Raw genomic sequence first — 21,547 nt, 5'->3', positions numbered from 1 at the left:
ATTTTCACTAAGCATTTTTGGGGTGGGGGGTAGCCAACTCCTACTGTGCTGCTCTTTTAACCATATCATCCACAGGAGTATCAAAAGTTTAGGACCTTGCTACCTCTGCTACCTTTGTGACTTTAAACAAGTCACTCCTTTCTCTGGGGTTCAGTTTCCTCATCTGTAAAATGAAGGGACTGTACTAGATGACACCCCAGTTTCCCATCCACATATAAATGTTAGGCTTTTATGCCCACACACCACCAGGGAAATTTCTTTAGGATTAGGGTAACAATTCTGATCCTGAGGAAAACATTTGGTCAGCTCTGTATTATCTCTTTTCTATCTAAGAAATCAAGCACCCTCACCAGACCAGAAAGAAAAAAATGTTAGACGATTAAACCTATTAAGACCGTCCTCTGAATGTGTGAAACTGAAAGTACATGAAACCCAGATGTTTTCTAAGGTTGGTCTTATTGGCCAACTGGCTGGATTTTCACGAGATCAGTTACCCCAAGCCACCACCTCACTACCACCACCACCACCATCATCATCACCACCACCACCACCACCACACAAAGCCTTTGTTGATTGTTCTCAGCCTTCTTGTGGCCTTCCCCCACCTCCATCCCCATACAGAATCTTGATCTTTACTCCTCACATTTTTATCAAAAGAACAAGTGACATAGATGGTCACACACCTGCTTTAAGGCCAAGCTCAATTCCTTATACTTGGAGTTTCTCTCTCTCAACACTCAGGACATTTACTCCTCTGGTTTTCTTCTAGCTTCTTGCTCTCCTTGGGGAGAGATCCAGTTGAGATAGATTATGTGTAATGGAATTCCCAGACAATAAAATTTATGAAGAATAACAATCCATGTAAAGGCTACACCCCTTTGTCAAGCAATCATATCACCTGACCATGTCTCTGAGCCAGCTTCCTTGAAGAATCAGGATGATGTCATCTGCAAAAGGAATAGAGAGAGTGAAGACTTCCTTACTTTGGCATTAATCAACTTGGCCAAATTTTGACTGACTACTCTTTTTCTAAAATTTTATTTATTTGTTTTTAGTTTTCAACATTCACTTCTATAAGATTTTGAGTTCTAACTTTTCTCCCCCCTCCCTCCATTCCCCCCCTCCTCAAGATGGCAGGCAATCTGATGTATGTCCACTCTTTTATACAGACTTGTAAACTGTATTTCATGCAATGCATTGTATTGTATTTTTGTAAATCTTTTTAATATCTGGCTTAGCAGAAGACAGTTGAATTCTTCTACTTCTACATTCAAGCTGTTGTGACATACTGTTCTGGTTGAAGTGTTTGTAGAAAATCAGGCCTCATCTAGATATGTAGTTAGAAAAAGGAGAAGTATTTTAAAAGACAAGTAACATCTCATTATTATTATGAAAATAATTTTGACCTTGTAGACCTCCTAAAAGGGTCTCAGGGATCCCAGGAGTCCACAGACTACACTCTGAAAACCATTGGACTAGATGATCATTGTTGTCTCTTAATCTTCAACATGCTATCATTTCTAAGACCCTGCCCAGGTGCCCCATGACCTTTTCTGGTACCTGTCTCTTAAGATGGGAGATTCTCTGTTTTCAGTTGTACAAAATAAATTATGAAATTTTAAATTCCTTATATCCCTAGTCTTAAGGATCACCATAGGATTTAGAGCTAGATGTATCCTTACAATAAAATAGGAAAAATCTAGTCTCTCTCATTTTGCTGATGAAGAAACTGAAACCCAGAGACATGAAATGCCTTGGCCAAGATCACTTACTAGTGACCCCTACACAACACGGCCTTTCATGCTCTCTATTCCATACCCTCCATCTCCGCATTCTTCAATAATATCCTTGGCCAAACTTTGTCTGTCCAGTCTTTTATACTCTTTAGCTATTACCTTGCACCACTCAGTGGGCTCCTCTGGGATGGATAAAAACAAGTCCAATCCTACCAACCAAGGTGAGACTCAAAATAAAAGACTGTCTTTGCCTACTAAGCCCCAGACTTCTTATTTCCTTTATGACTCAAATATTTCCCTGGGAAAAAGAAAATCTATAGTATTATTCCATTTAAGATGCTACTGGGTAGAGGTATGGGGAATGTGGAGTGTCATTTTCTATGTGTGTATAGAGATGAAGAGTAGCTCAGGAATGCTCTATCTCCTGAATGTACACCATACTTGTGGTTTCTTATTTCAGGTGCCAGGCTAGATACATGCTGTACCAAGTTTCTGAAATGTGATTATTTCCTCATAATCTAGTATTGCATCTATGTATGTCTGTATGTGTTTTTTTAGTTAACCAATGTAAAACATAAACACAATAAGTAGAAAAGTCTGAGAATCTGCCCAAGATCACCAAATGAGTGTCAAAGACAGGATTTGGACATATCTTCCTTACTTTGTCTAATATTCTATCTACTTCTCTATGAAGCTTTTCTAATGCATATGTGTATATGAGAGAGTGCATGTGTGTGTGCATGTGCGTGTGTGTGTGTGTGTGTGTGTGTGTGAGAGAGCATACTTATCTACTTCCTTAACCAATGCAGACTGTAACTCACATATGGCTCAATTGATGAGTCCTATAAAGTTGCCTGAGTCACAAAGAAATAGAATGGCTTGCCTATTAAGTGTTAGAGGCAGGATTTAACCCATCTTCCTGACTCCAAATCCAGCAGTCTAGCTACCATGCCAAGCTATTCTCCAGATGGTTGATAAAAAGGAAGGAAGGAAGGAAGGAAGGAGAGAAAAAGGATAAAAGGAAGGAGGGAAGGAAGAAAGAAAGTAGGGAAGAAGAGATGGATGAAGGAAGGAAAGGAAAGGAGGGGAAGAAGATATACTTCAGCTGACAGATATATGAAACTCATAGTTTCATTAGGTCATAAAATGACCATAAGCTCCAATCACACAGGGGTGGAGCCAATATGGCAGAGTAGAGGCAGTAACTCAGTTAAACTCTCCCAACATTCCTCTCCAAACAATTTTAAAATAATGCCTCAAATAAAATTCTGAAGCAGCAAAGTCAACAAAATGTCAGGGTAAGACATTTTTCCAACCTAAGATAACTTAGGAGATCAGTGGGAAAGTGTGACACTGGGGTAGGGACAGGCCTGGAGCACAGGCAGTGGTAGCACCAGCAATGAGCTTTGGAGGCAGTTGCAACAGTGGCAGCACCAGCATCTTCAGGAACTCTCAGCCCAGAGACAGTAAGGAAATTGGACAATTACCTTAGTCAGAAAGAGATTACAAGGGGACCTTTTGTTGGCCCTGGGTGTAAAACCTGGCACTGATTGGCAACTCTATTGCCCATACAAATTTCTGGGTTGCAGTTCCAAGGTGGAGAAGAGTGCTTGTGGTTGGTCATAAGGGAGCAGGGGCTCTCTCAGCAGTTCTAGGGCAGAGAAGAGCACTAGTGCTTTTAGCTGCAGGAGAACAGGGGCCCTTCCTGGGTAAAAACCAGAGCACAGACCAGGAGAGCAGTGACCACATCTCTCCTTGGATCAAACCATGTTGGAAGCCTGAAAATCTGCAGATCCCCAGAGCTAGCTCTGAAAACAGTGGCATGACAAAGCCTGAAGCTTGAGATACTGCCTCTCCATCCCTGGATGAGCAGAGCCCAACTTTAACATAAAATTCAAAGGCAAGAAATAGGCTGGGAAAATGAGCAAATAATAAACAACAACAACAATAACAAAGAACTTGAACATAAAAAGCTACTACAATGGCAGAGAAGACCAAGACACAAACTCAGAAGAAGACAACAATATGAAAACAGCAACAAGCAAAACATCAAAGAAAAATGCAACAAGAATTTCTGGAAGAATTAAAGAAAAATATAAGAGTAATAGAGGAAAAGTCAGGAAAAGAAATGAGAGTGATGCAAGAAAATTATGAAAAGAAAAGTAATAGCTTGGTAAAAGAGGTATAAAAAATACTGAAGAAAAAGAATCTTAAAAAAACAGAATTGGCTAAATGCTAAATGAGGCACAAAAATTCAATGAAGAAAAGAACTCCTTAAAAAGCAGAATAGACTACATGGAAAAGGAGGTACAAAAACTCCCTGGAAAAAAAATTCCTTAAAAATCAGAAGTGGGATGGGGCAGCTAGGTGGTGCAGCGGATAGAACGCTGGCCCTGAAGTCAGGAGGACCTGAGTTCAACTCCGGCCTCAGACTAAACACTTGACACTTACTAGCTGTGTGACTCTGGGCAAGTCACTTAACCTCAATTGCCTAAAAACAAAAACAAAAAAACAAAAAACAAAAAAAAAATCAGAAGTGGGCAAGTAGAAGCTAATGACTTCACAAGATATTAAGAAACAATAAAATGTCAAAAGAATGATATATAAAAGAAAATGTGAAATATCTCATCAGAAAAACAAATGATGTGGAAAATAGATTGAGCAGATATAATTTAGGAATTTTTGGACTATCTAAAAGCCATGGTTTAAAATAAAGCCTAGCCATTATAATTCAAGAAATTATCAAGGAAAACTGCCCTAATATCTGAGATCCAGAGGATAAAATAGAAATTGAGAGAATCCACCCATAACCTCCTGAAAGAGATCCCAAAATGAAAACTCTCAGGAATATTATAGCCAAGTTCCAGAGCTCCCAAGTTAAGAAGAAAATATTACAAGCAGCCAGGAAAAAAGAAAAAAAAAACTCAAATATTGTGGAGCCCCAGTTAGGATCACACAAGATTTAGCAGTGGAGTGGGAGGCTTGGAATATGATATTTTGAAAAGCAAAGGAGTTAGTATTACCATAAAGAATAATCTACTCAGTAAAACTAAGTATTCAGGAAATACTTCAGGGGGGAAAAAAATAGACATTTCATTAAATAGAGGACTTTCAGGCATTCCTGATTAAAAGACCAGAGCTTAATAGAAAATTTGACAAACACAAGATTCAAGAGAAGTATAAAAAGATAAATGTGAAAGAGAAATCATAAAGGATTCAATAAAGCTAAATTATTTACATTCCTATGTGAGAAGTTGATACATGTATTTCCTAAGAACTTAATTATTATTAGGTTAGTTTAAAAGAGTCTACGTGGAAAGAAAGCATGGATGTAAGTTGATTATGTTGGTGATCTCAAAAACAAAATCAAGGGGTGAGAAAGAGGGATGCCCCTAGAAAAGGGATAAGGGAGAGGTAGAATGGGGGAAATGTTCTCACGTAAAAGAGGTATACAAGAAAAGGCTTTTATAATGGAAAGGGAAATTGGGTAGGTGGCAGGCAATGCTTGAAACTCATTCTCACTGGAATTGGTTCAAAGAGAGAAGAATATATATACACATTCAGTTGGGTATAGAAATCTATCCTATCCAACAGGGAAATAAGATGGGAAGGAAAGAAAAAGGGGAATGAGAAAAAGGAGATCAAATTAAGGGATGCAGTGGTCAGAAACAAAATAGACTCTTGAGGAAGGACAATATAAAAAGAGAGAGAAAGATAAAAGAAAAATAGGAGGAAAGGAAATACACAGTTAATAATCGTAACTCTGAATAGGATAAACCCACTGATAAAATGGAAATGGATAGCAGAATGGATTAGAAATGAGAATACAAAAATATGATGTTTACCAGAGATATACTTGAAATGGAAAGATACATATACAAAGTTAAAATAAGGGATTGGAGCAGAATCTATTCTGCTTTAGCTGAAGTAAAAAAGGCAGGGGTAGCAACCATTATCTCAGGCAATGCAAAAGCAAAGATAGATTTAATTGAAAGAGATAATCAGGGAAATTATATTTTATGGCATAAGAAATAACGAGGGGTATGGTTTCAGAAAAACCTGAAAAGAACTACATGAACAGATGCATAATGAAGTGAGCAGAACTAGGAGATAATTGTACACAGTAACAGCAATATTGTAATGATGATCAATTGTGAAAGATTTAGCTATTCTAATCAATACAATGATCCAAGACAATTCCAAAAGACTCATAATGAAAAATGCTATCCATCTCCAGAGAGAAAACTAATGAACTCTGAGTGCATTTTGAAGTATAATTTTCTCACTTTCTTTATTTTTCTGGCTTTTTGGTGACATTGCTAATATGGAAATACATTTCGCATGATTTCACATGTATAACTGGTATTATATTGTTTGCCTTCTCAGTGAGGGTAGAAGAGGCTGGAGTGATGGTAAAAATTGAGAACTCAAATTTCTTTTTAAAAAGTGCCATGAATAATAGTTTTTTTTAAGTATTATTGGGAGAGGACTCTGGGAAGGTGGTGGAGTAGGTCAGAAAACTTTCAACTCTCCAAATTTCCTCCACAAAAAAAGACAGAAATTACCTCAGAAGGAACATAGAGCAGCAGAAATAAACAAGTCAATTCTCCTAAGACAACTGAGAAGACCCCAGGAAAGACCCAACCTCCAAGAGTGGAGGTTCAGCTTGAGTAAAGTACAAACACCTCCAGAAGCAGGATAGTGTAGCTGGGGGCCCTACCTGTGGCTTAGGAATGGAAAGGAGAGCCCAAGGTTGAGCCCCGGAATAGATCTCAGAAAATAACAGTAACAAGGACCTGAGGGTTGGGGGCATCATCCTCCATATGTCAGGACTAGAATTTGATTACATTAATTGCTGCTAAAAACAAAATAAAGTAAAATAAGTAATGAGTAAGCAAAGGAGAAAGAACCCAACCATAGATAGCTAGTATGGGGACAGAAGAAATCTGCATTCATATTCAGAAAAAGATAATGGAGCTTAAAAAAAAAGCCACTCTTTTTTCAATGAGAAATGTCACATGGTCTCAAGCATAAAAAGAATTCTTGGAAAAACTTAAAAAGGATTTTAAAAATCAAATAAGAGAAATCGAGGAAAAATTAGAAAAAAAAAGAGCAATCCAAGAAAATTATGAAAAGAAAGTCAAACAATTTGAAATACAGAATCAAAAACTTAAGGAAGAAAATAATTCCTTGAAAACTAGAATTGGGCAAAGGGAATGTAATGATGTTCTAAGACACCAAGAAATAATAAAACAAAATCAAAAGAATGAAAAAATAGAAGAGAATGTGAAACATCTCATCAGAAAAACAAATGATCTGGAGAATAGAGGAGAAATAATAAAAGAATAGTGAAACTACCTGAAAATTATTATAAAAAAGAATCTTGATGCAATATTACAAGAAATTATCAAGGAAAATTGCCCTGAAGTTCTAGAACAAGAAGGCAAAGGAGAAACAGAAAAAATCCACTGATCACCACCTGAAAGAGATCCCAGGAGGAAAACTTATAGGAATATCATAGCCAAGTCTCAAAGCTCCCAGGTTAAGGAGAAAATATTGGAAGCAACAAGAAAAAGAAATTTAAATATCATGGAGCTACAATAAGGATTACACAAGACCTAGCAGCTACTATGTTGAAGAACCATAGGTCTTGGAACAGTACATTTCATAGAGTAAAAGAGCTGGGGTTACGACTAAAGGTAACTTACCCAGCAAAGTTAAGTATAATCCTGAATAAAAAAATGGATATTTAATTAACTGAAAGACTTTCAAAACAGCAGAACTTAGAGAAAAATTTGACATATAACATTCAGGAGAAATGTAAGTTAAACATTAAAGACCAATTATAAGGGACTCAATAAGGTCAAATTGTTTACTCCTTATATTTGAAAATATTATCAGTATTCTTATGACTGTTATCATTATTTGAGTAGCTTGAAAGAAAGGCTTGGGCTGAACTATGCATGATGGAGTGATTCTAAAAAAATAAAACTATGTAGGGAGAGATAAAAAGGAATAATTATCTCATACAAATAAGGCATAAAAAAACTGATACAGAATAAGTTAGTAGAGGGAAGGGTGGGTAGTGCTGAGACCTTACTCTTATTGGGAATGGGTTAAAGAGGGAACAACATATATATTTGAAAGTGTATAAAAGTCTTCTAAAATCAGAAAGAAATAAGAGGACAAGGGGATAGGGTGGGGGGAGAGGATAAGGGAGGGACTCTTAGAGTGGTGGGTAGGTTAAGGAATAGGAGGGCAAGAAAATAAGTAGAAGTAAAGCAGAGGAGTAAGGAAGGGTAGGAATAAAATGAGAAGAATAGCAAGGAAAAATAGGAAGGAGGAAAATATACAACAAGCTTAGAATAGCTTAGAATGTGAATGGAATTAATTTACCCATAAAATGAAAACTGATAACAGATTAAAAATTTGAATTCAACAGTCTGCTGCTTTCAAGAAATGCTATAAAAATGAGAGATACACAAAAAGATAAAATAAAGAGCTGGAGTAAATTTTATTATGTAAAAAAATAGGGCTAGTAATCATGATCTCATACAAAGTTAAAGCTAAAATAGATTTAATCAAAAGACAAAAACAAAGAAACTACACTATGTGTCAGTAATATTATTTAATATTGTTTTAGACCATTTAAAATAACCAGACAGTATAAAATACCTGAGAGTATACCTGGCAAAACAGACACAGGAACTATATGAACATAACATAAAATAGTTTTTATTCAAATAAAGTCAGATCTAAATAACTGAAGTAATATGTCATCCATGGGTAGACAAAGCCAATATAATTTAAAAAATTATAATTTTAATCTATTTAGTCAATGCCGTGCCAATTAAATTACTAAAAAATTATCTTCCTGAGTTAGAAAAAAATACTAACAAAATTCATTTGGAAGAACAAAAGGTCAGGAACTTCAAAGAAACCAGGGAAAAAAGATATAAAGGAAGCAGATTCAGCAGTATCACTACTTAAACTATATTATAAGGTGAGAATATTGTTGAAGTGTAAAATGAATAATTTTGATTATTTTAAATTAAAATCTTCCTGTACAAATAAAACCTATATAACCAAGAACAGAAGGAATGAAGAAAAACGGGGGAAACTTTCACAGACAGTCTCTCAGATAGGATGTGATTGGGTTGGAATATCACTGTGGTGTAGGAAATGGTGAGCTGGGTGATTTAGAAAAACATGGAAAGACTTAGACTTATGAAGGAAGATGCTATCCAGCTTTAAAAAAATAGATGACAAGCAGAAATAAGCAAATAAGCATAGTACAGTCTTTTATATATACACATATATCTGTGTGAATGTTTATATGTATGTTTATAGATATCTATGTATATGTATACACACACACACATGTATATATATATATATATATATATATATATATATATACATTTGTTTAGTTGTAGCCTTCTGTAGGGTAGCAGGGAAGGGGAGGGGAAAAATAAAGGAAAAAGGAAAAAGCACAGTGGAGAACAAAAGAAAAGCTAGAAGGAAGCAAAGAAAACCTGGGCAGCTTTGAAAACAATATGTAGTATTTATTATATAGGTTTTCTTGAAATGGAAATTTATTGTTTTATATTGAATCCTCTCTTATGTTCTGCTGTACACATGGCAATGTCTTTTTTTTTCTTTTCTCATTTTGTATTCAAGTTTAAAATAAATAACTTACCAAAAAAAAAAGTGTTGTTATTCTTTTCTTCCCCTTCAAACACCTCCACCTACTGTTATACAAGACTGTTGTACAAATCACTAGAAGGAGGTGACACAAAAAACATCTACTTGGCTACATACATGCAAAAGCACAGGGTCAGGAGAGGACAGGCTATAGAAATTGTATTCATTTATTTACTAATTCAAAAACAATTATTAAATACTAATTTGCCCAGAATAGTGTGCTTAGTGCTAGAGGAAATAAAAAGTTTATATATTACACAAGCTCCTCACAGAATTTACAATGTAAAATGGAGATAACAAACAAACACAGAAGAGCAGAATACAAAATTATATAAGATTAACGAAGCATAACACAGTATAAAAACAAGAACAAAGTACCATGGGAAGTCTAATGAGTAAGGTCATTGCCAACTTTGGCAATCTGGGTCGACTTCCTGGAGCAAGTAGCATGTGATCTGGACTACAAAAGATAGTCAAGAATTCAACACATCAAAGAGGAAGAAAGCATTCCAGACTTAGTGAAAGAATAGTACATATGGAGGGCAAAGAGTAAGTCAATTTAGCTGTCATGTAAGGGGCCATCAGGATCATTTAGTAACAAGTCAACCATTTTACAAATAAGGAGACCATAGCCCAGCAAGTTAAAATTTCCTCTCATTCAACTTGCTGGCCTAAAGGCATCTCAAACTCAACATATCCTCATCAGGATATTATATTTCCCCTGAAACCTCCTCTCTCCATAACTTCCTTACCTCTGTTGAAGACATCACCCCTTTAATCACAGCAATTCAAAACTCTGGACTCTTCCTTCTCTCTTAGCTCCAATACTCAACCAGGTATCAAATTTCTTTCTTTTCTTTCTTTTTTTTTGGGAGGGGGGGTTAGGCAATGGGGCTAAGTGATTTGCCCAAGGTCACACAGCTAGTTAGTGTCAAGTGTCTGAGGCTGGATTTGAACTCAGGTCCTCCAGTGCTCTATCCACTGCGCCACCTAGTTGCCCCTAAATTTCTTAATTCTGTCTCCATAACACATCTCATATCTGTCTCCTCCCCACTCAGGAAGTCACTACCCTACTTTGGGATCTCAACACTTCTCACCTGGATTATTGCAATAGTTTCCTAAAGAATCTCTCCCCTTCCAGTCCCTCGACTCTCCAGTCTGTCCTCCACATAGCTGCCAAATTGGTATTCCTAAAGCACTCGGCTCAGCTCAAGTTCCACCTCCTATAGGAAACCTATCGTTTACCCTCTACTTGCTAGTTCCTTCTCACAGAAAACACTTGTATTTATTCTGTATTGATTTGTTGGTATTCCTACTCTTTTCCCTAATAAAATGTTATCTTCTTTAGGTCAAGGGCTGTTTATTTTTGCTTTTCTTTCCCTAGTGCCTAAGACAGTGGCCAGAACATAAGAGGTCCTTAGTAAATTCTTATAGAAAGAATGAAAGAGAAGCAAATAAAGAATTTAGCAGGGAGTTGGATTTAATATGTGCCCAAAGGTAAGAATAAATACCATTTCATAGGACATTTGATCATCTTAAATTTTAGTGCTCATTTTAAGTGTTGTCAATCTGGAGCATCCCCAAGTGAAATGTGGGACACCCCCCAGGTTAGTTACCTCAGGTAAAAGATATGTGTGTATACATCGATTCACAACAATAACTCACAAGGCCTGACCTATTTATTTTTTTCTCTAATCTGCCAGAGAATAAAATTTGATGAAAGCAAAAACATTTCAAGAAGTAGCATATTGCCTTCTCAACTGGGAGGGTGGAAAGGGGAGAAGAGAGTAAGACAGAGAGTTCAGTACTCAAAATTTAAAATAAGAATATTAAACATGGCTTCTACCTGTAATTGGGAAAAATAAAATAGTAAACAAAAAATAAAGTTACATCAAATTATGGCATCTAAAATATTTTAAAATAAAGAAATAGCATAGTAAGAAAAGTCACTAATAAAAACTCTCCCACATAAATACACTCTCCCACAAATGCAATAACTTACAAATACACACACCATTAGGGGGAAAGGAGGCATGAACGAAGATCAGGCATGAAGGACAAACCCATAGAGAACAAATGTAGCCCAGATACCAACATGCAAGGGCCTGAAATCACCTAATTTACACAAGCCCACATATGGCTTCTGGTAATATCATCACACTGCTTTCCCTAAGCCTTCTTTCGACTGGGTGTAGCACCTCTAGTGGCTACATTGCTCTGCTGGTATCTGCTGGTCTTTCAAGGACTACCAAGCACACTATATGGGCTTAGGTATGAGATCTGCCACTCAGTAACTGTACAACCTTTGACAAACCAAAAGAATCAGAAAGGCAACTCTTTGGGCCTAAATTTCCTACTCTGTAAAGTAGGGATAATGACACTTGCATTATCTAATTTATGGGTTTGTTATGAGGATAATGTTTTGTAAACTGTAATATTTCATGGACATCAGAGCTATTGTTTTTAAGATTTTGTTTCCATACATATCCCAAATGGGGTAGCTTTTATAGAACAGTGTAGGCAGCCCTATGGTAGCACTAAAAAGAAATTTTAAGAACTCAAGCCACAAAAGCTTCCTCCTCTATCCCCCAGAGAACAGCAAGAAGTGCAAATTTTTCCACAATGTACTAGGCACACCCTCCCAGGGACTATCTAACTCTTTATAAATTCAATGACCTAATCTGCAACTGTCTGGATTAATTACACTTTTCAATATAGCATGTCAAACATGATATTATGCAGAGATATGCTGGTAAATGCTTGACAACTGACTTTTAAAAATGCATACGTGATATGCTTTTAAGGTTAGTTTGCATTAGTAACATTTTCTGCTAGTCTAGAAAACTGACAAAATAGCACACCATGCTCTGATTTGTTGTTGTTATTCACTTGTTTCAGTTGGTTCTGACTCTTTATGACCCCATTTGGGATTTTCTTGGCAAAGACACTGGAGCAGTTTGCCATTTTTTTTCTCCAGCTCATTTTATAGATGAGGAAACTGAGGCAAACAGGGTGAAGTTACTTGCCCAGGGTCACACAGCTGGTAAGTGTCTGAGGCCACATTTGAACTCAGATTTTCTTGACTCTTGGCCTAGCATTCTATCCACTGGGCACTTAGCTGCCCCTTATCTGGTGATAAGATTGCTCTTCTTGTTCCCAAGGTAAAACTCTCTAAATGCAAACTTGATCCCATTCCTTCCCACTTTCTCTAGCAGATTGCAGTCCACTATGTGGGATGAGTGTGAGTGAAGAGCCAGGGAAGACACAGAGCTTGCATACTTGGGAGACTTGGAGGATGGTGGTACCTCCCTCCCCCAATAATAAGAAAATTGAGAAGAGGGTAGAATTTTGGAGAAAAGATAATGAGTTTTGTTTGGGACATGTTGTGCTTGAGATGTCCAAAAGACAGTTAATCAGTAGGACTGGAACTCAAGAGAGACTAGGGCCGGACAGAAAGATCTGGGGATCATCCGCATAGAAATGATCATTGAGCGCATGAGAACTAATGAGATTCCTAAGCTAGACAATATAGGGAGAAAAGAGAAGACAGTCCAGGACAGAGCCTTAGAGTACTCCCAAGGCTAGTGTTTGTAACCTAGATGGAGAACTAACAAAAGACACTGGGCCTTCAGAGAAGTAGGAGGAGAACCAGGAGACAACAATGCACTGAAAACCTAGAGAGGAGAGAGTATCCAAGAGGACAAGGTGGTCTACAGTGTCAAAGGCTGTTGTTGTTGTTGTTGGTCCTTCATCTTTGAAGAGGACCAATGACATCATGGGGTGAATTCTTCACTTGGGCATGAATTTCTGAAGTCTGCCTGCTTATCATTTCTTATAGCACTATAACAGCATTCCATTACATTCATATACCACAACTTGTTCAGCCATTCCCAACTGATGAACATCCCCTCAATTTCCAATTCTTTGCCACCACATAAAGAGCTGCTATAAATATTTTTGTACATGTGGGTTTTTTCCCCATTTTTATGATCTCTTTGGAATACCGCCCTAGAAGTGCTATTGCTGGGTCAAGGGGTATGTACATTTTTATAGCCCTTTGGGCATAGTTCCAAATTGCTCTCCAAAATGGTTGGATCAGTTCACAACTCCACCAACAATGCATTACTGTTTCAATTTTCCCACATCTTCTCCAACATTTTATCATGTTGGCCAATCTGATAGGTGTGATGTGGTACCTCAGAGTTGCTTTGATTTGCATTTCTCTAATCAATAATGATTTAGAGCATTTTTTCATATGACTATAGATGACTTTAATATCTTCATCTGAGAACTGCCTGTTCATATCCTTTGACCATTTATCAATTGGGGAATGACTTGTATCCTTACAAATTTGACTTAGTCCTCTATATATTTTAGAAATGAGGGCTTTATCAGAGACACTGGTTGTAAAAATTCTTTTCCAGTTTTCTGCTTCCCTCTTAATCGTTGCATTGGCTTTGTTTGTGCGAAAACTTTTCAATTTAATACAATCAAAATTATCCATTTTGCATTTCATAATGATCTCTATATCTTCTGTTTGGTCATAATTCTTCTGTTCTCCATAAATCTGACAGATGAACTATTCCATGCTCTCCCAGTTTGCTTATAGTATCAGCCTTTACATCTAAATCCTGAATCCATTTTGACTTTATTTTGGCATACAGTGTAATATTTTGGTCTATGCCTAGTTTCTGCCATACTCTTTTCCAGTTTTCCCAGCAGCTTTTGTCAAAGAGTAAGTTCTTATTCCAAAAGCTGGGGTCTTTGGGTTTATCAAATAATAGATTACTACAGTCACTGACTATTGCGTCTTGCATTCTTAACCTATTCCATTGATCCACCACTCTATTTCTTAGCCAGTACCCAGAAGTTCTGATGATTGCTGCTTTATAACTTAAGGTCTGGTATGGCTAGGCCACCTTCCTCCTCATTTCTTTCCATTAGTTCCCTTGATATTCTGGAACTTTCGTTCTTCCAAATGAATCTTGTTATTATTTTTTCTAGCTCTACAAAATAATTTTTTGGTAGTTTGGTTGGTATGGCACTGAATAAGTAAATTAATTTAGGTAGAATTGTCATTTTTATTATATTCCCACGGCCTACCCATGAGCAACTGATGTTTTTCCAATTATTTAGATCTGGCTTTATATGTGTGAAAAATGTTTCATAATTATGTTTATATAGTTACTGGGTTTGTTTCAGTAGGTAGACTCAAGTATTTTATAATGTCTATAGTAACTTTAAATGGGATTTCTCTTTCTATCTCTTGCTGTTGGACCTTGTTGGTAATTTATAGAAATGCCAATGATTTATGTCACTTTATTTCGTAGCCTGCAACTTTGCTAAAGTTGTTTATTATTTCGAGTAGTTTTTTACTTGATTCTCTAGGATTCTCTAAGTATATCATCATATCACCTGCGAAGAGTGATAGCTTTGTTTCTTCTGTGAACGCCATTTTAGAGGTAGCTGTGTGTAGTTATATCATTGACAATTAGATCTAAGATTAAAATTGACACTAAATCAGAAGAATGGGTAACAATGAGAAGAAATTGCTTCACGTAATTATGATTGTTGCAAACTAATCAAAGTACTGACTACATAATGGCAAATAGACAAAAGTTTAGAAATTATTGCTGATTATTACTATTCCTATACTATTATTCCTATCTGATTATTAATATTCCTTAGAGAAGATTAACCAAGGTAAAATGGTCACCGAAACAAGGAAGTCACAAAAGCCCTTCAGTATCAAATGTTTGTTCTTACCAAGCAGAGGGATGTGACAACCAAAGGAAACATTAGCTCATATTACAAATTCATTTGCAAAATGTTATGGAGGAAAATGATTGAAGATTTCCAGCAGTATCACCTTACAAAAACAGTAAAAAGCAATAGAGAAGAAAACAAGCCTGTAGAAAATTTAATGTCAGACCCAACTAAGCTAGTCATCTCAAAAACTTGCAAATGAAATTGTAAAGAAAGACAACAAATAGACCCAAAATGAAATAGATTACGTCTCTTTCCTTTAAGTGAGCTATTTTAATTATTGATGACAGTGGAACCACAATATTTAGACTATCACACCCCACTACAAGCTACATGAGGAAGTGGAAGTGGTTAAAACAGAAACATGAAATGATGTAGGTAAGCCCAACTCTCCCGTAAACACCTCAGTAAAGATCTAAAAAAGCACCAGACAGAACGATGATCAAAAAGGCCAAAACAGTAATCTACTTCCTGCAAGGACAATCAAAAAAGTAAGTACTATGTACGGAAATGTTTGTTTTATTCCATAAATTAAAAAAAATTAAAAAGAAAATGGCTGTCACCCAGATTATGACATGTAGTTGGATAGACCATTGAGTTAGTCCATTAGTTACCATATCTGAGATAGGCATTACAAATGAATTATGGACTAAGCCCAGAACTGAAAACAGGGAAGATCTTGCTGGATTGCATTTAGGAATTTGTGTAGCATTTTTAATAATCCCAAGTTGCTTTTCCTACACAAAATGCATCCTTTTTAACATTAGTATCCTACCATAGCTATATGGTTATATACACATTATTTCTTAAGAATCTAAATCATAGGTGACCAAAATAACAACAATAGAGGGATGTATTGGTGGCTATAACATCTTACAACAATGACTACCTTCCAAGAAGTGTCATGAAAGAAAGTCTCTAGTACATCGAGTAGATCCTTTTTGAATGATTTATTAAAGGAAATGAACAAAAGTGGAAGTATGTCTTCTAGAGAAGTCCCGTTGAGTAACCAAAAGAAAGTGCAAAGTAACATGCCCATGTACCTGAAGCTGTAGAGCACAAGAGCATGCCTCACCCCCCACCCCCTCACCCCTCCATAAATAACTTCAGAGGGAAGAGCCTCATTCTGCTGAGATCTTTAACTAAGACATAATTTTAACCCAAGCCAAGAACAGATGTGAAACAAAAGCCAGGGTGTAAACCCTGGCTAGGGCAGTATAACAGCAGAGAAAGATATGAACAACTGGTTTCTCTTGATCTATTCCAGCCTGATAATAATATCTGCGGTAAGAGTCAGCTGACTTTACCCACAGAAACAAAGAGAATGTACATCTCCCCTTCCCTTCCCTAGCAGCTGACCCCTACAAACAATCTTATTTATCTTCCACTCACAGGAGGATAATTCCTGGTCCAAAAGTCCCATATGTATAGGAACAAAGAGGATGCTGATCCTAGATCTGTTCTGGCAGTAGAAAGGCTAGAACCCTTGGACAATTTACAAGCTTGTTGGCAATCAGTTGGTACCCTTCTGAATGGTTCTGTGTTCTCTCTTTCTCTCTCTCTCTCTGTAGATGAGAGTCACACACTGGCATGTACCACTTGACATATTGAGAACCTGTATTAACAGTGGGAAGGGCACTGTTAATACAGGCTCTCCATATGTCTCACTTTTACCTCTAAAAGTAGAAATTTCCCTCCCAGGACCCTGCAATAGCTATTCTACCAATAATATGACCCCAGGTTCCTTCTTGCCATCTAAGGGTTTTCTTCATCATTAAGATTTACCTTAATCAAAATGCTCTTCAAACACTTATCTTGGCTTATGACCTAAGCCAAGCCTTCCTTTCCACTTACCAATTAGAGACAGCCAGCTGCATCCTGCTTAGAGCCAGAATGGCCAAAGCCTCTACACCCTCTATTTCTGGACACCCACTGGACCCATCCTGTACCTTTGAGGGGTGAAGAGAGGGACATTCTGTGTTACCTTCAACAACACCTGGTAGTTATTCCTTTAACATGCAGGTGTTACATGTTTGTTGAACATGGGTAGGGGAGAGGCGAAGAGATGATTCCAGCATTTTTTCACAGTGTTCTTTTAAGTAGAAATTTCCTATAGAGAGAATTAGACATGAAAGTCTCTTTGGTTGCTTTTACAATTTTAAAAAGGTCGAGTGAGAATGATTCAGATCATAGGATGTCCTGGGTATTGATAAGTCCCACCAATAATCTCTGGACTCAAAATTTTGGAAAAATATCTCTCAAAACACAGGGGCAACTTGTCTAGAACTTAGTCTTTTGGATAGTAAAGTTAATTCTTAGTCTTTTAGATACATTTTTAAGAGGATTTTTCTATCTCACTTCTTGACCTTTTTATCTCAAAGTCTACTTTTGTCCTGTTTTTTTTTATACATGAGAAAATATTTAACATATATATGTGTGTGTGTCTATATATATACATATATAGATATATTGTGTAAAAATATGTCTACACACAAATACATTTTTCTCATGTATAAATATATGTATTTTTACATAGAGACATATTTCTTCTTTATAAAAGTAGACGTGTGTGTGTGTGTATGGCTTTGTATTTTTAATAGCATATGAAAATGTTAAAATAATGACTCTTCAACAAGAAGCATCCCTTGGGACCTCACAGGCTTTGATGAGTCATCACATGGCATGGCAAAGGTCACCAATCAGCAACCAAGGAAATTTCCATATCAAATAGAATTCTGCCTTTTTTTAAACCAAGTTTTGGATTTTTTACATAGATAAGGGAACATGATGCTTTTAAAAAAACACCCTTTAAGGGGGTTGTAAAAGTGGATTACAGAATATGAAAAGCTTTATAACTTCTGTGCTCTGAGCTTTTTTTTTGTGCTTTTGTGCTTCTTCCATGTGCAAGTACATGTATATGTGTGTGTGTGTGTGTGTGTGTGTGTGTGTGCGCTGGGGTGGGGAGAAAGTTGTGTTATTTTGTTTTTTAAGAAACAATAATGTTCTGCTGGCAAAATTGGTCTCCAAGCCAAATAAAAAGCAAACAAATAAATAAAAACACCTATATGTGTGAGAATCTGAGGGCCTTATAGAGTTAAGTTACATAGAAACAGATTCCCCCACCTGAACTCTCCCCTCCAGCCAGACTGGTCTACCATGGCACATACTAGCTATGTTACTTTGGGCAAATCATTTCACTTTTCTGAACCTCTGTTTCTTCACCTGTGAAATGAGGATACAATTACTTGTACTACCTACCTTCCTGTGGGGGGAGGAAATTGTACACCTTAGAGAACTGTAAAAGTGAGTTATTAACAGCATCACTGCTCACTGAAATGAGTGGATAGAGTCTATAAACATAGTTTATGAATGCCAGCTTCCATGTATTTGCTCATGTTACCTTCCTGAGTCAATTCAATAAATATTTCTTTAACCTATTATCTGTGTTGAGAATTATTACGGTCACTTACGTGGCTTTTAAAGTTTAGATAAAGGCCCTTGTATGAAAGCTACAGTATTACAGGAGATTCAGACATATGCACAGATGATTATAATAATAATAATGATATATGAGAAGTAAAAAAAAATTAACTAGCTAACATGGGAAGAGTCCCCCAGATAAAGTGGCCGGTGAGTTGGGTTTTAAAGGATGGGGAGGAATTTGGAAGATGAAGAGGAAGAAAAGAAGGTACTCCATACTCTTCTGGGATTCTATCTATCTCTTCAGAACTAGCCATGTTTGACAATTCAGCTCATGCCCAATATTCTTTGTGAGGCCTACTCCTTATTTCCCCATATCTCCTTCCTCCAGGCATCATTTGTTGTTCCTGGTACTTAGTACCTGCTTCCTTATATTATGTTATCTTTTCATATGTATGCCTTATCTCTTCCATTAAAAAAAAACTTTAAGCTCTTCCAGGATATGGATTGTATCTTCCCAGTCTTTGAAATCTCCACAGTACTTAAAGCACAAGACCTCAATAAATTTTTATTTATTAATCGACAAATAAACTATCTCTGACTTCTATGAGCCTATAATCTGTAAGACAGAGAAACTGACAAATAATTAGAAAATACATAAACTGCTTCCTAACTCCCCAGACAGATAAAGGTAACAATTTATATGGTATGCAAGATAAAAATGAGTATCTTTTGGGACAAGACCAAAGGAGAGGTCCCAGAAGTTCAATATTTGGACTTGACAGGATTGGGGAAAGTAGCTGTGTATCTTCTTCTGAGCTCATTTCTATAATGGGAGTACTCCAGCCTGCCTTAGCAATTAAAAAAAGACTTTATCCACTTATCATTTAGGGCTGGAAATTCCCAAGGTCAATGATGTGTAATCTCAAAAGTAAATAAAATGAAAAAATAAACCAATGGCCCAGGTAATAGGAGATTGACTTCCTGTTAGAAGTAATAATTAGTCCATTGTTCTTGATACCTCATTTTACTGGTTCTTTCCCAAATGCTACTCCACAGTGAGTCACGAGGGTGGGGGATGGGAGGAGAGAGAGTAAGGCTGAATAACAAGAAACATGCACACTTGGGAAGACTGAGAATACATGAAGGAAAGGAAGGGGGCAAATAGAGCCCTGGACACTTCTAGCATGAGTTTTAAACCTAGTTCCTCTCACCTCTCTGCTCAGTGGAAGGTTATACAGCAGAGATATGAAGTCTATAGTCTTAGAGAGTTGCTAATTCTTTCTGTAAGGGTCTCATGGAAGTCACTGATGTCCATCTCTTCTAACAACTCACTGTACTGTGGGTCCTGTTCATTTTCAAAAGGCAATGGGGATATCTCAGATATATAATTTTGGGCTTAGGTAATTTAACCACATATTATGAAATCAAGAAAAAAGAATACAAAAAAATGGCACACAATTGAAACAACTAAGTTTAAATAAGTAATCTGCAATGAGAAATGGGAAAAGGATGTTAGAAATGACACCAATAATAATTATAAAATTTTTATACAGGGGGTGGGGGGGGGGGGGGGGGGGTGGAGGCAAGATGGTGGAGTGAAGGCAGGGACTTGCCTGAGATCTCCCCTAAACCCCTTCAAATACCTTTAAAAAGTGACTCTGAACAAATTCTAAAGTGGCAGAACCCACAAAGTAACAAAGTGAGACAGATTTCCAGCCCAAGACAACCTGGAGGGTAGATGGGAAAGGTCTGTCACACCAGGCTGAGAGAAGAGTTCAGTCCTGTGAAGGCCGTGCCAGCATAGACCCAACCCCAGCAAAGATAGGGAAGTCCTCAGGAGTGACTGAATTGGCAGCTGCTGCCTCTGGAGCTATCAGCCCACAGACAGAATGTTTGAAAGTCACCTATTTTGACTTCTGGGAGCCAAGATGGCAGATTAAGCAGAAAGGTGCTCTCACCCTCCCTTATTGACCTTGAAAAACCCAGAGAATATTGCCCTAGGAAAAATCCTAGAACAGTAGAGCCAGCAGAAAGACAAGGTGTGGAAGTCTTTTAGCTTGAGGGGCTAGTGGAATTAACAGGAAAAGTCCCTCTTACCATGGCTAAAGGGATCCAGTACAAAACAGGAGGCATCCCAGCAAGTCAACATCAAGCCCCACCTCAGCAAACCATGGAGAGAGCCTAAGCCCCAGGGTGGTGGAGTAGGCAAGCACCAACACTAGGCACACACCAGCCACCACCACCAGCTCCAACTCAGCACCAGGTAAGTAACCAGACCCTACAACCACTAGCTGCCAGCACATGAGGCCCCAGCACACAAAACCAGTACCCAGACCCCTAGCCCCAGCACAAGAACGATGGGACAGTGCTCCCTGTGCCCCAGAAGCAGAGATCAACTTTAAAAGCCAGAAAAAAAGGAAACAATGCGAGCAAAAAGCAACAACAAAAAAAAAACAATGACCACAGAGAAGTATTATAGTGACAGGGAATATCAAAGCTCAAATTCAGAAGAGGACAACACTGTCAATAATATACCCACATCCAAAATCTCAAAGGGGAATATGAACTGATCTCAAGCCCAAAAAGCCTTCTTACAAAGATTTTAAAAGTCAAATAAGAGAGGTAGAAGAAAAATTGAACAATTCCTTTAAAAATACAATTGACAAAATGGGGGGGGAAAGTACACTGAAGAAAACAACTCCTTAAAAAGTAGAATTGGCCAAATGAACAAGGAGGTACAAAAGCTAACTGAAGAAAACAATTCATTAAAAATTAAAGTTGGACAAATGGAAGCTAATGACTCTATGAGACATCAAGAATTAGGTAAACAAAATCAAGAGAATGAAAAAAATAGAAGACAACATAAAATAGCTCATTGGAAAAACAACTGACTGGGAAAATAGATCCAGGAGAGGTAG

The 21,547-nt window shown here is 37.1% G+C and overlaps 1 protein-coding gene across 8 annotated transcripts in view; it reads right to left on the bottom strand.

Annotated features, from left to right (window-relative positions):
- Positions 1-21,547, bottom strand: part of CRACR2A (calcium release activated channel regulator 2A) — a 221,257-nt gene that overhangs the window by 189,880 nt on the left and 9,830 nt on the right. For 5 of the 8 annotated variants that reach the window (XR_003568605.1, XR_003568604.1, XM_027856427.1 and 2 more), the window contains exon 2: positions 684-947. The exons of 1 other annotated variant lie outside the window; for it this stretch is intronic. The gene's annotated coding sequence lies outside the window, so the exon portion shown is untranslated. Of the gene's footprint in view, positions 1-683; positions 948-17,190; positions 17,317-21,547 lie in introns of all 8 variants that reach the window. 2 more of the 8 variants (XM_027856428.1, XM_027856430.1) reach the window with 2 other exon arrangements.

The sequence above is a fragment of the Vombatus ursinus genome, unplaced genomic scaffold (assembly GCF_900497805.2).
Source record: "Vombatus ursinus unplaced genomic scaffold, bare-nosed wombat genome assembly UNPS02011431.1, whole genome shotgun sequence".
Taxonomy (NCBI): domain Eukaryota; kingdom Metazoa; phylum Chordata; class Mammalia; order Diprotodontia; family Vombatidae; genus Vombatus; species Vombatus ursinus.
This window is presented reverse-complemented; position numbering and strand designations above follow the sequence as displayed.